General features: G+C 40.6%; 1 protein-coding gene across 1 annotated transcript in view; it reads left to right on the forward strand.

Moving 5' to 3' along the window:
- Nucleotides 1–249: 249 nt before the first annotated feature.
- LOC109478658 overlaps nt 250–18977 on the forward strand; it is a 40051-nt gene continuing 21323 nt past the window's right edge. Inside the window, exon 1 of the mRNA XM_019780324.1 lies at nt 250–409. The gene's annotated coding sequence lies outside the window, so the exon portion shown is untranslated. The remainder of the gene's footprint in view (nt 410–18977) is intronic.

Consider the following 18977-nt stretch of genomic DNA (forward strand, 5'->3'; position numbering starts at 1 on the left):
ATGGATGCCATTTCCTGAAGGCGCCACTCGCCTCCTCTGTGATACAACGCACCGCTGAACACGCAGGGAAGGCAATTTCCACCGGCATCCCTGATGTCCACGTTCGATTTTCTGGTTCAAAACAATGACATTTATCTGGAGGTTCATTTGCATATCGTATAAATGCCCCCCTCCCCAACAGTCTTGGCCCGATGCCCACGCTCATCACGTGGTCCGATGATCTCTGTCCCAGGGTGTCTTGGGGTACCTGCAGCGGGGAGTCGACCGGGCTTCAGCCTATCGCTTATCTGCAGACGGCCCGGCTGGTCCGTGACGTGCGGACGGCCCCGGAGGATCAGTAGATGTGCTGTTGTCTCTGCTTCCTCGTTAGGAGCCGCCCTGCACGAAGAAAATACAGCCACCTAGCAAGGTAAGAACCGCACGCTCTCCTGTTCAACCTCAATTCCTGCTTCAGAGATTGCCCTTCTGGTAACAAAACCTTTCCGCCAGCGAGCTCACTGTGTAAATCCGCATCCTTCCGTACCTTTTGATTAATGTCAGCACTCGGGCTATATGCAGAGGACGACTGAAAACTGTTGTTCAACGTTGCGTACACACCGACAACAAAGAGACTGAAACAGGGCAGAAGCGCATGCAATCGTAGCAAGGTATCTAGTGCGTAAACCAAAGATCTTTACACGAGTAGCTGTCGTTTATCAGTTATCGGATAAATACGAAATAAGGACGCGTTAGAGCTACACAGGAATACATCAGAACCCGCCAGTCCACGTATACATAAAAAACAAGAAACAACGGCGGTGCAGGGCGGTGCAATGTGTGTTTGAACGTGTGTGCAGTATATACTTCTTGCGTCAAAGAATGCTCTGATATTCAGTCTCGTATCCCAAAGGACGTCGCGTTACATACAACTCGCTATAAATCACGTAATGATCTTCATTTTCGTCATGGAAACCATCAATTCTGATATCCTTTCCTCAGGCGTATTAATATGCCAACATTAATCTGTTGAGGTACATTTTCGGCAAACGCTGTATCAGATTTTGTTATCCATATGCTAGCCTTGCTGCATGATGGCGAAACGCGTACAACGTACGAGATCTCATTGCCCAGGTAATACAGGCACATGATTCGCCCGGGATTCGAACCCGGGACGCTTGCTTCCATGTGCAAGGATACAGGTGGTCATAGAAGAAAGATCTGAACGCACAGTGACATGCAATTCAGTAAAATCTAGGTTTTTCTTTCACTAGTTTTTTTTTACACTTTTCGTATTTGGGATGATTCACAAGTAGTGTTTTCAATCCTCCCTGACACTATAATGGTTATTTATGGAAAACTCGGGGGACAGTAGCCTACCAAATATGCCTCAAAGAAACATCATGCTAATACCTAGTAATATTTTCCCACGGAACTGTCGTTCCCCTCATATCCAAATACATATGTCGCTGTATACCTGTATGTCTGGTGGTGAGGTTGAAATTAGCTAGAGCTAGAGTACCTCACCACCATGTCCTGTATTATCCATGTCGAATTGCAAATAACTAAAAAAAATACATTTGAGACTTTCTTAGAATTTCCATTAGCGGTAGGCCCACCCACCGTCTTCATCATTTAATGGGAAAAGAAGCCCTTTGCCCCCCCCCCCCCCCACGCGACAATAATCTTGGGCTCTAGCAGGACGCCGGCAAATCAAAGCAATCATAAAATCCAATACGTCTGTAAATCATGATCACCACCCCCTCACTCTCATCAACCGCTCTGGCCGGCTGCCCGTCTCGGTTGGAGTGTGCACAGCGTTTGAAATTATGCTCCTCAAAATGTGGAGCGCAGACGGTTACGTCTAGCCTCCACCAGGCCTTTCTATGGGAATACGGATCGTAGAATTCGGCAAAAAAAGAGAGTAAAATTGGCCAAGGGAGTCCGGCCGCGGGGAGGTAGTTTCTTTCCCTCTGCGGCCAATCAAACCTACAAGGCGGCCAAACTCCCCTGGTAAATATTCTCCTGTATATATAGCCAGCGTAGTTAGTCTGGTAGAGACTAGGTTACGTCCAAACGCACAGGAAATACGTTTCTCCCAATTGCAACAACCTGCTGACTGCAAATGCACGCAAGGAAACACCAACAATTTCCTTTCACATACTGATAAGCACCAGCCGAGAATGAGTCAGACTTGGGCTGTTAGCGGCAGGTGCCGACGGCAGTATTCCTCAATTTGTGCGGGTGTTATCGTACTGAGACGAGGTACAGTCTTAGCCTGATATCCCGGTAGTGTGGATTGCCACTGTCAGCAAGTACAGCGTTTAAATGCTAATGTTGTTTAACGACGCATGACGAAGAGGCTTAGGACGCAACTTGAACAAACATTTGCCATGCAGCCAACTTGTTTGTGGCGATCTAGAATTCGATGTTCTCTGAACAAGAAAAGATACAAAGTTACATCTTAATTGACTAGATACGCGTGGCAATACCTTTTCTGTTTTATCACATTTTTATGTCAGTGATATATTATATATTACGTGTAAAGCCGCGGGCTATTCTACAGTGATGACTAAAACGTATAAAACTAGAGAAGTAACATTTGCAAAGCAAATGCATAATGTTTACCCTGTTAATTTTTACTCGAACACATACATGTACTGAGTATATGGTGACAGGAGTAAAGCAGACCATGAAATTGCAACATTATGTAACCCAACACCAGTCACCATGGTGACAGACGTCAACAAATCATGTCATTGGCCAGGTCAGAGGTTAGTGTTTGTAACAGAAGAGGAGGAAGAAACTGAGTAAAAACAATATGTTTTCCTTCGGTAAACATAACTAGAGGAGAAAGATTAAGTGACCTTTCTAAGCAACCCTTAAAACACATTTGCATATCATGCCCTTCTAAAACGATGTTTTACTGATATTTCGTTTCACTGGTGGTCTTAATTACTTTGTTTAAATTTTATCAAACATAAAAATTTCATACATTTTCCCGGTTATTTCCTGGCATTTCAGCTTTCTACACTCCAACATATCACAGTTTTATGCTTGTCAGTATTCACACATATATCTCTCATCTAAGTTGTATTGATGATTTAGATTAACTGAAAGTGCGAAGGTTAATGGCTTGAACTTTCGTGTGGACGTTGTGGCGCAGTTTACGAGCAGCTAATTTCTACAGGGCAATTTGCATGAAAGCATTGACTTACTAATATCTGATATCAAAGTCAAAGAAGTGGAATCGCCAAAGGAGAAAAATGACTCAAAATGGCAGCAAATATCACATATTTTGGCAAAATTTGAACCAGAAAAGCACTAAGTTAACGAGCACGAGGAATTGTTTAAGTTGAACGAAAAGCAACTCTGAAGTTTTTGTTTATATTTCAACATGTACTATGTATTCACTACAACACCATCACCTATGTTTTATGCTAAAGAAGGACTGAAAATGGTGGAAAATATAACATATTTTGACAAAATTTGAACCAGAAAAGCACTACGTTAATGAGCACGAGGAATTGTTTCAGTTGAACGAAAAGAAACTCTGAATTTTTTGTTTTACATTTCAGCATGTACGCCCTACAACACCCCCACCTACGTGTATGTTGTAACCCATGTTGCAACGATGGCCGCCATTTTGTTTCTCCATATATTCGCTATGCCTATCGTATATTTTTCGGTGGAATTCTCTTCGTCAAATGGCTGCAAGGTTAACCTGTTCTTCCAACCGATTATCCATTACTTGCCGACACCTTTCCCCGGTTCCTGCCAGCTCCCTTTACTGCCTAGAGGGCTGTGAAGCCGGCCTTGTGTGAGCAAGAGACGCCGGCGCGAATATAATTGCACTTCATCCCTAGGGAAGATTTTATTATCACCACCATTCAATATCCCCCACTCAAACCACCTCAAGACAAAGCTGGCGGTAAAATTGCGCCAGTAAAACACATTAAAGCAGTCATATAATCGCGCTAAGGTGCAAAATACCCTGGCATTTTCCTCACCCTATCAGAAGTCTTGTTTGAAAAATGAAAATAAAATTCATTGTTATGGTCCCAGCCGGTCCCAGTGTGGCGCCGGGAGGTGGGATTGGCTGAGAAGACGAAGTCATCTGTCATTCGTGTTTATGACCAAATTCAGCACTTCGGGGAATTAGACAAAAAATGCCAACAGCGTGGTATATCGCTTCGCTGGGGAAAAAAATTTCAATTCACATTCAGGGGACAAATTGACCCTTGCCCAGGGTAACATTTTGCCCCGACTGAACCTGACTTTTGCAACGCACAAATTGAATTTTCAAGAAGAAAATTCCTAATGTAATAAAACTTCCATAGCCTTAAAATACATAGATCTCATTTCATCTCATTTACTTCAATAACGTTATAGCTTTAAAGAAATATAGTTGGCCTTCATTTGATCATGATCAATTCACAGGTCAAATTGACCGGAATAAAACGTCTACCCTGCTAAAGTTGAGCAGTACAGATTAGATTTCACTGACAAAAAAAAATCACAATGCAATGCAACCCAAGGTTATCTTAAAATCAACTTTTATTGTTGGGCACAATAACTTTTTTAGTGTAGAAGAAATGGAGATGTAACTAATTTTATGAGCCATAGGTCTGGAGGCAAATTGGCCGAATTCCCAGAGCAACATTTAGACCTTAGTAAACCTGAGAAAACAAATCAGCACAAGATAACCTTAGAGGTAAGAACTGGAATTTGCACCGATGAAGTTTTAGCTGTATCTAAATCATCCATGCAGTGAATTTCCAAGACGGGAAAACGGAATTTTCAAAAGCCAATTTTTCCTGGTCATTCTTTTAATGTAGTAAGATAAATCATTCCTATCCCATAGCATACTGATATCTGTGAGGCAAAAATGCGATATCGCTGACTGAAAAGTGTTGCTTGTTTTGTATCGTAGGCTGGTTCTAGCTATCTATGGGTGGTACCCAAAAATAAAGAGATGCCTCACGTAGCTTCTGGTGTTTTTCAAACACTTCAAGTATGAAATGATGATGAAAATGTGTTAAGAAATGGCAGTAAATATCAATATCAGACAGATTTTCTCATCCAGAATATATTTGTTTTTCCACCCTGAAATTGTATTGGATGCCTTTAAGAACCCCCCCCCCGACAGTCAACTTTTTGTGTGATAATTCGATGGGTTCTGTGGTAGAATTTCCTGCCCACATCACTGAAAAACACACACATTGATCATCATAATTAGATTTACCACTTAAAAGATGAAGGAAGAAAATGATAATCATCTTAAAGAACAATTATTCCAGCCGTAATCAACATTTGATTCAATTTGTAGGAACTCGTGCGTCTGTTGGTCTCTGGAGATGTTGTTTCTTCAGACTAGATGTTCCAGGGACCATCGCTGGTAAAGTCATCTCTGCACATTTAAGAAAAGAACTTGGTGGCAGAAAATCGATGATGTGAACTGTAAGGGAAATATTATCCAGCTATATGTTAGTGGAGATGCTTGCACACTGAAGAATTGGGCAATCTGTTAGTATATTGCTACAAGTTCTTACGTATACGTTTTATATGTGGTACGTATTTTCCACGATGCATGTGCATATTGGCAGTATTTTACAGTGTATCAAAACTATGTTGTCAACAAAAAACGAGTTATAATATTGTCTACATATTTAAAACGGCCTACAAAACATTATATGTAACAGAGTGATCCATTATTACATGTTATCTTTTATTTTACGAACGCAAATTTGCTGTTACTTGCGCTATTAATTGTATTCTTCTTTGTCAGTGGTAAGGCTAAAATTAGCAATGTGCAATGAGCAAAGTTTTCCACCACTGTGTTCTTTTGTTGTTACATAGAAAAAAAACTATGTGAATTATTGCTTGAACGTAATGGAATGCAGATTTATGAAAACAAAGCACGTTTACTCTACAATTAGGACGTGAAAGGTTCGTTTTGGTAACATTGAGAGAAAAAAAATAAGAGTATGGACCTCGGTGAAGGTTAGACATCCATAAAATAAGATACGCCAAAAAACATTTACTCAAGCAACTGGATACGATTGTGGAAACGGTCAGACGTTTCATGCATCCACTACCTTTCATCAGTGACACTGGAGAGTTGTCAGAAAAGTAGCCTCCGTAGCAGGCTTATAGAACTGGGGGTTTGGTGGTCTTCGTCTGTTTTCTGATTAGCCCAGTTCTAAACGGGGGTAATTCAACCAGGCCGACTATGTTGTCTATATGCAATCAGAAAATAGCACACAAAAGATCCCAAAGACCCTGAAGACCCCCCAAACCCCCAGTTTTTGGCATGCTATGGAGGCTATCAGAAAAGCAGGTTATGTAGAATAGTAGAGTATGGACGCTGTGAGATTTGGTTCTGTATTCACAAAAGTACTAGTACCTCCTCCCGTCGCCATTTTTCATCAGTCCACATGCGGTCCTAAGTGGCCTGACTACCCCTGGTTATTGGTTCCAAACATTAGAACAGCTTCCTGTGCTGCTAAGCCCCGGATACCCAGGGGAAGCTCAGAAGCCTCCACGAATCTCCTGTTTTCCATTTTCTTCCCGGCCGTTTCTTTTGTCATGGGAGTAATAACAGTACAGATAGATCGCTGGAGAAACAGGGGAGATTGATTCCCTGTAAAGCTACTGGAAGGTCGCAGCTTTGATCGTTATATCGAGCTTGGTCATGACGAGGAGGGTTATCTAACATGGTCACAATATTGCCTGTTTCAATCGACATAAACTAACTATCGACAACTCTGGTTTGTTTGGTGTCCTTGTTTTCTTATGTTATGTTCATCCATTTTGCACCGATATTGGTATTTATACTTTGTCATTATGCCTAGTAACTTATCAATTGACTTATGCAATTTGATTTCTTTTCATTTTGTTAAATTTGATTTGTTATTTGATTGTATTACTTCATCAATTAGTTAGTTAGTTAGTCTGTTGTGTTAATTGTATATTCTTCTGTATCTATTTGCTCTTTAATTTTGTTTCATCTTTCATCTGTTTTTAAGGGAACACCTCCATAAACCTGTAAACATTTTAAATTGTGTTCGTTTAAGTGCAGATAGTAAACATAAATAAACAAATACTAGTAACTAGAAAGGTAACATTTGCAAAGCAAATGCATAATGTTTACCTTCGCATATGGTCTGCTCTGTTAATTCTTACTCAGACACATTCATGCATATGGTCAGACAGGAGTCTAAATCCCTCCTGCTATAAAATTGCAACATAATGTAACCCAACAATAGGTGACAGACTTATTGGTTTGGGAACGAAGCAGAAGAACAGGAAGCGAGGCAAAACTTTCAAACTTCATTGTACAAAAACAATATGTTTTCCTTCGTTAAATATGATAAACACTTGAGGCGATATGTAATGATTTGAAACTATGTAGTGAATACGACCGTCACCCCAAGTATATCTAGCCAGTGTGGCGACGAATCAACAAGTCGTGGAACGTCAGTCCCCGGCACAAAACCTTTTCATCAAAACTATCCTGCCGCCGTCACATGCCACAATAAACTGGCGCTGTTCAGAGCAGGTCAGACCCGGGGTCCCTCCCAAGTCAGATCGAGCACGTTAGCGTCCCGTTGAAAAATCACCCAAATGGCGTACCCTGTATTTGTACGTCGTGCTGTTGGGTGATAAAGAAATCCATCAAATCTTTCTATACGTGCGGAGTTCCATGCTGACAGCATCGAAACGCTACATATGCAGCCTGAAATAATGTTTCACACAGACAGAAACATCTACTGACGTACATACAGACGTTAAGTCGTCAATTTTCTACTGCAGATTCAGTAAACTATTGGTACATTTTTACTACAGATTCAGTAAAAAATGTTGTAGTTTTATGTAAATAAAACATAAAACTTTGGTAGCTTCATGTAAAGAAATCATTCGATAAAAGAATGGCAGTTTTATGTAAAGAAAACATCATCTTGGTAGATTAAATTTGATTCAGTAGACGACAACAATTGAAGCATCGGCAGTAGCAGCAGCAAAAGGGATATCTTTGCTAATACAGCCTATAGTTGTAACAATTGCAACATCTTCATTCTTAACGTTTAATGCAAAGACAAAAGAAGTAGCTACCACTAGAACTGCACTAGTACTATAGACCTTTGTCAACAGTAATACTTACTTATTCATGAACTGATGAAGAACAGTGATGCCTACAGCTATTGCAGATACTCCAATGGTTTCCAGTGCTTTTTACCTTATTGTGCCCTTCTAGCCCAGAGTTGTAAACAGATACCCTCTTTATGGATATATTTTATTACCGGCGGGCGTGTGGGCGCGCTTGTGAATTGGCAATGATCGATTTTGTCCTTGGGACATGATGACTTTAGCATGCCTGAGTCTGCACATGAATAAATGATGTCAGCTTGCGATGCCGGTTAGGACTTCAATATTGTCGCCTCTTCTCCAGTCATTAGCTGGAGTTACCTCTGTGCCCCCGATGTTTCTAGTCGGATGATTTTACCCTCAAGTTTAATATAGTTCCTTAATCTTCTAAGGAAGGTTTCTTCTCCGGAGGTTATACTTTTGATTGCTTATGGCCCAAGTCAGAAAACTTGTAAGCTGAGGTATTTTCCTTTCATTAAAGTAATATTAATGAGAACTAGAATGAAGCAAATGAATAAATGTTAACCTTAGCATATGGTCTACTCTGTTAAATTGTTACTCAAACACATTCATATATATGGTGAAAGGAGTCTAAATCCCTCCTGTTGTAAAATTGCAACATGATGTACCCCAACACCCGTTACCATGGTGACAGACGTCTGGTTCAGGTCACTGACCTTATTTGTTTGGAGAAGAAAAAGGAGCAAAAACAATATGTTTTCCTACTGTGAATGATACACTACTTAAATATTGTATGCATCACGGTTGTGAATATGATGATAAGCATTTCTATTGACAAGTACAAAATGTTTTCTACGTTCTGCCACATTTATCAATCGGTGCATTGCAAATTACAATGATGATAGAAGTAATGATGACTAATAAAAATTATAATCTTCATGGTAATGATAACTTATCATATTTGTCTATACATACTATTAGAGTCGTTTCGCTGCTTCGTTTGGATCTTTCAATAAATTTGCAAAAATGAATAAGCTTTCCGGAGATTTGAAATCACGAGAGGTTTGAAGCTTCCAGAATGTTTCATCATGTTCGTAAGTAATTAAAAGAGCAGAACCTAGATTAACAATAGGCGCATCCATTCGATACGGGAAGATAGGGGCGGGGAGTTTTGTTTTACGAAGCTGATTTATTACCTGTGTAGTTCCAGATGTTGTAATTATCTTAATGTTACACAAGACAATAGTTGTAATCATCATGTAGATAATAATCATATTCTTAATGCAACTAGACAAATATTCCATCGAAAACATGTCTGTTCCTTTATCTCTACTGTAACTAAAAAGCGAGGAGAAGTTGAATTTATCTAATGACAGTCAACTTTACAGAAGGAAATTGTTACTCAAACAACTGGATATGGTTTGAAAACTATCAGACGTTTCAAGTTGCATCCATTAATTTTCGTCAGTGCTCCATGAATGTCGATATACATTGGGACAGTGTGTTTCAACTTAGTATGTAGATAAGTGACTAGAAAAATCTGGTTTCCAAGCCCTAAAAACTGCACTGGATACCTTTAAAGGCACGAACCGTTCTTTCTTGTGCAGATTTTTGCTAAAACACAAAATAATAATATAGTGTACGTGTTTTGTTTTTTTTAATCTATGCCTGAACCACCCCGTTCTATCAGTCACGTTTGTTGAAAGAGAGCGGCTATCCAATTGACAAACGACCGCCCGGGTCGGCGGGCAGAGCCGGTGTCACGGCGGGCGGAGATTGCGTCTCCCCGGTTATCTTGTTGCTGCTCCGCGGGTCTGAAAGGGCAGGCAGCCCGATTAATGGCGGTGCTCCGTCACGGGAAGGCTTTTTTTTACCTTCGTCAAGAAGGTTATGTTTTCCGTAGCGTCTGTATGTATTTATGTATGTAATACTATGTATGTGTGTATGTATGTATGTATGTATGTATACTATGTGGTTTAGTACGATAACTCAAGAAGCTTAAGATGGATTGTCATGAAAGTTGGTAGGTGGGTAGGTCTTGATTAGACCTAGAAAAGATTAGATTTTGGGTCTCCTAGCGGCTTGTTATGGTACTGCAGCGAAAATTCCGGTTCTGATATCTCGCGATCTGGACATGCAAGGGTCACGAATTTTGGGTGGTAGATAGCTCATGTACTTGGGAAATAAAATGAGGATCCTATTTTTAAATCAATAATCAATGAGAAACATGTATGATTTAGTCAGTCGGAATGGTTAACATCATTTGGAGAAGGTATGAGATAGTGGAACTCTTGTTTTTTTATTAAAGCGTAAGAAAAAAAACCCCAAAATATAAGGCAGACAAAAAGATTCATGAAGTAAAATATGTTTTAGATCTAGAGTCTAAACCTATGGACGGATGTGTTTGGAAGGTGTTCAACACCAAGGACAGGCATGTTTGCCTGTGTGTGGATGGTGTTCAGCACCAAGGACAGGCATGTTTGCCTGTGTGTGGATGGTGTTCAGCACCAAGGACATGTATATTTACCTGTGTGTGGATGGTGTTCAGCACCAAGGACAGCTGTGTTTACCTGTGTGTTGATGGTGTTTAGCACCAAGGACAGGCATGTTTACCTGTGTGTGGATAGTGTTAAGCACCAAGGACAGGCATGTTTACCTGTGTGTGGATAGTGTTCAGCACCAAGGACAGGCATGTTTAACTGTGTGTAGATAGTGTTCAGCACCAAGGACAGGCATGTTTAACTGTGTGTAGATAGTGTTCAGCACCAAGGACAGGCATGTTTAACTGTGTGTGTATACTGTTTAGAACCAGGGACAGACATAGATAGGGAAGACAATAGACAACACACACCGACAGTTTGGAAAATCTACCAAGCTTGGTGTTAGCTTGCTGTTGAATCTACATTGAATATAAAGGTGATTTGACTGTGATATAGTTTACATTGTCAAATTCAAAATCTACTTATAATACTTGTATATGGTTGGTCTCATACGATTCCCCTGAACTAGCAAACATAGGCTGTAATCTACACTATAATCTTGTTGTAAGGCGGCATGAGATGCTTATGTATAATCTGTTCCTACGCAAGATCTTTCCGTTCTACTAAAGCCCGAAAGGCATCTGTAGAAATAATGTGTCAACGTCGCTCCCACTCATGTTTTAAATTGCGCCCCCCTCCCCCACGCCAGCTATCAGTGTTTATCGTGCTTGTTTATTTGTTTGTTTATTTACACATGTGTTAAAGACCTTACGAAAGCCACTGTACTCTTGTTGTGTCAATAAAGCCCTACATATAAAACAGAATACAGAAAATAAATTACCAATACATGTTTAAGAACAGAAGACAGAAAATGAATATCATAAACATAGGAAATGTGCCTGGGGCGGAAAAGAAGCCATCGTGCTTATTCGAGTACCCCCCCCCCCGTTATCACCCCCCCCCCGTTATCATGATAGTGTCGACCTGGTTGTGTGGAAAGTACTTGATAAATCAAAAGCAGTAGGTACTTCTATTTTGACTTATCTCAGAGTAGTAACTTAGATAGATATCCCATATCGTCCAGTGACGGTGTTATTGGGTATCTTTGTGTTCAGGTATTAAGCATATCCTTTGGTCTTTGTCTCAATGTGCTTTATCTAACCATAATGTCCTTGGTCTAACGTAAGTAATACACTGGGATCGCAGGGAATGAGATAGCTGTTCTTAACATTGCTTTTTCTTCAATGGTAATGGTGATAGAAATGGGCATGAAGGACACATCTGTATCTGTATAGCCGGTATAACCGCCCTTCGGCGTAACACACCAGCTTCGCAGGCACGTGGCGTGGTGGCAGCTGGCTACATTACACCAAGCGACTTGTTACACCTTACATCTAACACTAAACATTGTATCTATCTAGTGATGATGCCCCTATAGCTACTGTACGTATTGGCGAGAGCGAGTTCCACTCTACGATAGTTCTAGGGGAAAAGGAGTTTTTGAACACCTCAATCCTTGGTTGATAACTCAAAGAAATGACTATTTCTAGTTCTTTTCTGAGCTGGTATCAGGTATTTAGTACTTGGTACATTCACCAGTTTATCAGTCATTGCATACACATGCACATCCATTGCTTAAAGAGGGGCTCCAGATGACTTTTCGTCTGTTTAGAACTATGTCTATGTCCCTTTATTCCTACGTCTGTATGTAAAGCTGCTTTATCCAGTACCCGCCACGGCTGAACTAGAAAGGGCGCTGCAATTTTCCATTGATTGCTTGTATGCGAGACCTTGCTTTGTTCTGAGTGCACAGTACATCATCCCCCCGAGGGAGTTGCCTTGAAGATAACAATAGGAAGCATTTGCAGTGAGCTGGCGCATTTACTTAATGATTCCTCTCTACACAGAAATGTGAACTGATGGCCGGGGATTACTGCAACAACAAGCAATGATTGGAAGAATTCTGTGGGGAATACACATGACAAAACAGCTCGCTAACAGGGATGCATTTGCCGGGCTGGGCTGCCTGGAGAAATGGCGGTGATCAATTTCCCATTTTGTAAAGGGAACGTCGAACGTTAACGTAGCTGCTTTCAAACGTGATCATGGACCAGAAGGCCCTGAGATTGCAGACAGAGGTTGGAGATGGCGGTAAACGATATGGAAGGGGAAATGAAGCTTGCATTATAGCAGACAGGCGTACGTGCAGGCTCACAACAGAACAGAGCGGGCGGGAACGATCTGTCGGATTCTGCGGGGACATTCTTCAAGTAGAGGAGACAGGGGCTAATAAACCTCACCTTGTTCGAACATACATCCAGAAACTTTTGTGGTGTAAGTTTATCTGTGTTGGCAGTTACATGTTTAAAGTTGAAGCTTTTGTTCCAACACAAGAGAAATTGTTCTCAACTAGAGCTTTCGACCAGTCGCTCCAGCCTTCTTCCAGTAGTGACGTCACACTTCAGAAACGTCACGTGACAGTTCTCACTGGGTCAGTCTATTGAGGAAGACCAGAGTAACTTTTTGAAAGCTCTAGGTGAGACTTATTCTTTGTGCTGGAAGAAAAGTTAAGTTTTAACTTTAAACATACATCCAGAAATTTTGTTTCACGTAGCAAAACACCATGAAATCGCTTCTATACAACATACAAATGAAAAGAACTTAAAAACTGTTCATCTGCTCAGCTCAAACCTGACAGCAGTGGTATCTTTTTGTTGAGGTCTTTTATCAGGTATTAATCTGAACTGTGCAAAGAAGATTACAACTAGGCTTTCATATTAATATCGTGTCAACACAGTGGTGTATTTTAAGTCCTTTTACATAAGATACTAGTCCTTTTACATAAGATACTAGAAAAGACGAATATTCGAGCTACACAAAGACAGCTAACCTCCGGAGCACTGACATAAATGAAAAGAGGCAGAGTCACTCGGCATGACATTTTCTCCGAACCTGTCCTTGGTGTGTTCTTAGAAAGCTAATAAAATATGATCATCGGATGATCAGGTTCAGCAAATGGAACGAATTGTTCGCTGATCCCTAGCGACAATGCCAGGGTATCTTTTCTCTGTGTATCTCTTGGGTTGCTCTCTGTTTGTCACTGCTAATACTAGTATGAGGTCTAGAGGATTGTAGCAGAATGAAGTCTCCTCGTGTCTTTAAATAATACGTAGACAAAGAAATAAGAACCCTTTCGGGTATTGACTGCAATGTTTCAATGTTAACATAGACAGCTACACTGTGCACAATTTAAGTCCGAATGTAAGATATGAGACGATGAAACTGGGGCCTTGTTGCACGCAACATGGTCTGTTCACTCGCGCAGCAACCGATATCTCAAAATTAAAGGTTCCAGTCCAACCTAAGTTCCTTTCAAGGGTAAAATCCCATGCATATTCGAGTGAAAGCTCATTTGTGTTAGTAGAATCCATAGTTACAGAGTTCAAGCTTTATTCCAGCACAAGAAGTAAACGAGAGTCAGCGAGTGTATCACACATCTGACGAAGGTTGCCGAGATCCACCGAAAATTTATGGTGAGTTTACTTAAGCTTCTTGTGTTGGAACAAAGCTTGAACTCTGTAACCCCATGCATTGATCTGCTTTAGAGTGTATCTCGGCGGGTAAGCAAAGATTTCTACAGTAACAAAAGCCGTACTCATAGGAGGCCATAGCTACTGTTGTAAGAAGACTTCACAGTTGGGTGCTCAAATTGCAGATCTTCACGGAGAACGTTGCCGCGGCTTACGGGATCACGTCGGGTGAGGGTTTAAGGCAGAGGTACGGCGTCTTGAGCTGATCCCTGGCACACAGGTGCGTGGGAGGCAAGTCTTCATTAGTTCTAAAGGTCAGAGTCACAGTCGATCGACGACAGCGTTACTTCTGCAGCAATTGTTCGCCGCTCTGCCTGTAAGCTCCAGAGCTTTTACTGGGGAATTGCCAGCAGCGAGAGAGAGGGGGTGGCGTGTGTACAAGATTCTGCACCATTTGCCAGAACGGTCGATGAAAGGAGGCCACTTAAAATGCCATTACCACATAAACGCCAACGTTTGCTTGAGCCACGCGACCAAAATATGTACAACTACCGCCAAAGGTAAAGATTCTACACCAGAGTGTACGTGGGGTCGTGTGGCGTAGCGGCAGAGTGCTCGATCGACTCGGAATCAAGAGGTCCCGGGTTCGAGTCCTGAATTGCCATCAATCTTGTGCCCTTGGGAAAGGCACTTTACACGACTTTCCTCACTTCGCTCAGGTGAAAATTAGTATTGTATTGTACCCTGTGTTGGTGGCGGCACTAATATACATGTAAGTTGAAAAAAAAACTTGAGTGTGCCATCACCACGTCTGGTGATTACATGTTGGAATAATAATTAAAAAAACAGAGTGTACCTTAGATCTCATGAAGCAACGTGTGACATGCACAAGGTCAAACTGAACTGATGGGTACTGATGGGTACATCTATTCTTATACAGCCACCACTGCACAAAATCCCATCTTAAAGCATGCATAATGGCACTGGTATGTGACGAAACGGAGCCTTTACGCATTGTTTAGGGTGTGCTTAAAGAATGGATTTTGTGTAGTGCATATTTTGTCACTCGCAACTTTGATACATAATCATTCAGGGACATCTCACATAACAAACAAACGAACACCACATGCAACTAGCTACCAGTTTTGTGGTCAGGCTTTAGCAACCACAAAAATCCATCCGTATCTGGGCGTCACGCTGACAAGCGGACTGAAGTGGGGTGCACATGTTAATAATATCACAACTAAGGCGAAACAGACATTGGGAGTGATTAAACGTAATCTGTGGGCATGTCCAACTAGAGTAAAATCACTTGCATACACGTCACTTGTAAGACCGAACCTAGAATACGCTGCGACAGTATGGGATCCATATACAAAGAAAGACAAAGACAAATTGGAAAGGGTACAGAATCAAGCTGCAAGATTCTGTATGAACAACTATGTAAGAGGTGCTAGTGTCACGGAAATGAAAAGAAACCTACAGTGGACCTCACTGGAAGACAGAAGAAAGATGTCTAGACTATGCATGATGTACAAAATGACTAATAAACTGGTGGATGTCCCAACTACTAAGTACCTAATACCAGCCCAGAAGAGAACAAGAAATAGCCACGCATTCAAGTACCAGAGTTATCAACCAAGGATTGAGGTGTTCAAGAATTCATTCTTTCCTAGAACTATCGCAGAGTGGAACTCACTGTCACCAAGTACAGTAGGGGCATTGTCAATAGATAGCTTTAAACAATGTCTAGAGCTAGAAGTTCAAGGGTTAGGTGTAACAAGTCGATCGGTGTAATATAGCCAGCTGCCGCCGCGCCGCGTGCCTGCGAAGCTGGTGTGTTACGCCGAAAGGCGGTTACACCGGCTATACAGATACAGATACAGATCTCCACCAGTTGTAAACAAACAATGAAAAACACAAAAACGTCCTGATTTGAAAGATTGCTCCACTCTTTATGTCAGGTACAGAAATTAATGGCATCAAGTCTTTAAGTCGATAAGATTGCGGTTCCTTTGATTTACCGACTACGGTTATCAAATTGAATTTTTGTTCCGTAAATTGGAAGCAAGGCACAGGTCAGGGCACCATCTTCCAGTTTATTGCCCCCACAGACCATTGCACGGCACCGATATGAAAGAATCTGACCTTTTTAGTACTTACGGTAAATCATCTCAATTTTGCTCTAAGGTTTTGGCTGATGGAAGTTATCACATATTTTACAACTTTGATGGATCAAACATTACGCTAGTGATAAAAGTTCCTAATTTCCGTACACGCGCTAATGTCACAGGAAGTGCGATCAAATCACATTTTAGAGGCGCAGAACCGTTTATTTAATGCGTTTTAGTGTAAGTATGGTAACACATTGCGATAAATTTACTTTAGCGTATTTTATTTTATTCACATTTATATGTAGAGGACTGCGCAAAAAGTCGCATCAAGGCCCTCTCCACACATACAGATTAAAGATCAATGAAACAAAAGCAAGGTACAAATAACAACAGAGAAAAAACAAGGCAGTACATACAAAATGTAAAAATTATAACAAATCAAGTAAAACGACCAGTCTGAAAAAAATTAAAGTTGAAAACCACATAAAAAATTTTATGATGTAGTTAAGCGTTGCCTTGCAATTAATGCAAATACTACTTTATTGCAGTGATAAAGGTTCCTAATTTCTGTATATGCGCTAATGCCAGAGGAAGTGCGATCGAATCAAATTTTACAGGCGCACCGTTTATTTAATGGGTTTTAGTGTCAGCATAGCAACACATTGCAATACATTTACTAGCGTAGCGCTCCCAGTAAGGCCATGTTGATTTGATTATATGGATGACATCCTCTGGGAACCCCAAAACTGATGCGAGCGTGCGAATAAACAAAGTTTTGCAAAAAAAGGTTGCTTTCATTATGAAATCTACGTGGTCATGAAAAAATGACACAGATTATGGTATGGCGAATAATCTACTCTTAAATTCATTACTTTACATTTTCTTTTTTGTTGTTGTTTGATTTGGGCATTCTACGACATTGAAATCGTTTTAAAATATTTTTTTTTTGCAACTTGCAACGGTATATATTTGCTCATTTTTCAACTGTTTTGTACGATTTACAGTGTGGCTGAAAACTTTTTTTTGGAAACGGCCGAAAATTCATGCTCGTGAGGATGTCATCCATATAATTAAATCAACATGGCATAACTGCAGATACCTTATATTGCCTTATATTATAAATAGAGGGGGGAAACAGGTATGCAGGTAATGACTTATGCATGGCCCTCCGTTACACACAACACCTCAGGTCAGTGGGGAGGCCAATACCTGCAACTTTCATTTTCTTCTATCGATACTTGATATATCAGAGTGGGGGACATAACCTTTGCTATCTGACATGTACGTGTTGAAACTTTTTTTAAAAACTAATAATTAAAAGAAAAGAATTTAAATTTAGAAAAGACTATCAACATTCCATAGTAATTCATTATCTGTTTGAAGATTTTTAATAATAGCTATTTTTACTGCATATTCCTCCCCAAACGGACTAAATGAACATGTGAACATATGTAGTGTGGAGTATGTAAAACATGGAGTATAGGACAATATGAAATGCCACATTTTAACGCTAAATGGTATGTAATATAGTAAAACAGTACTATATATCATGATCATCTGTTGTTAATCACTGTTTCTTCTATTTTTATGGAAACATAGCTACATTCCCGTACTTGAAAATGTCCTGCTTTGTACTATGTGCGTATTTGTTAAGTCTCAAATGGTATATCATCTGTTCTGCAGTTGCTAGTAACTGGTCGACCGGTCGGTTCTTTCCTACTGCAGTTCAAACACTTTGACTGTAAGAAGTAATTGGGACAATAGGGTCAGAGCCCTCACTTAAGGTAATCTAATATCTACCCCCTGTAATGAAATATCCTCCTCCATGAAGGTGACTTGATGACCTTATCCGCATGATCCCTCCATGAAATATTGCGGGAGTACCGAATCAAATCTGTATGGGTTACTCGCACCTTTGGGGTGAATTAGTACCGTACCACTTCTATCATATGCCGGGAAAACTGTATTATGTATACCTCCGCATCTACACTGGGGTTTCCGGCCGGGCCAGATGGTCCTTTTACACAAGAGGGGATTCTCTCCTTCAACAATTCCAGTCTTTAGAAGTATTATCGGAGCGTCTTTTATTCCCAGATTCCATCCCACTCAGCCGCACTGTGCCCAGCTGTGCCGATCAGGCAAAGTTATTGGGGCGGACAATTTCAGGGCGGATGCAATAAATTGCGTTTAAACCGAGGTAGGAGTCTGAATGTGCTAGTGCTAGTTTCAGGGCATACCAAAGACGCAAAGATGATTTCACAAAACGAATTTACCGTTTCTCCTAAGATAATTACGGAGGCAATACACATGTACAAAGGCATTCTAGAGGTAGAAGTCTGAATGCTCTAGTGCTAGTTTCGGGACATACCAAAGACGCAAAGATGATTTCACAAAACGAATTTACCGTTTCTCCTAAGATAATTACGGAGGCAATACACATGTACAAAGGCATTCTAGAGGTAGAAGTCTGAATGCTCTAGTGCTAGTTTCGGGACATACCAAAGACGCAAAGATGATTTCACAAAACGAATTTACCGTTTCTCCTAAGATAATTACGGAGGCAATACACATGTACAAAGGCATTCTAGAGGTAGAAGTCTGAATGCTCTAGTGCTAGTTTCGGGACATACCACAGACGCAGAGATGATTTCATTTCACAAAACGAATTTACTAGTTCTACAATTCTGTTACCGTTTTTCGTAAGATCATTATGAATGCAATACATATGCACAAAGAAATTTTAGAGGTAGAAGTCTGAATGCGCTAGT

This window comes from Branchiostoma belcheri, unplaced genomic scaffold (genome assembly GCF_001625305.1).
Source record: "Branchiostoma belcheri isolate BF01 breed outbred unplaced genomic scaffold, Haploidv18h27 scaffold45, whole genome shotgun sequence".
NCBI lineage: Eukaryota > Metazoa > Chordata > Leptocardii > Amphioxiformes > Branchiostomatidae > Branchiostoma > Branchiostoma belcheri.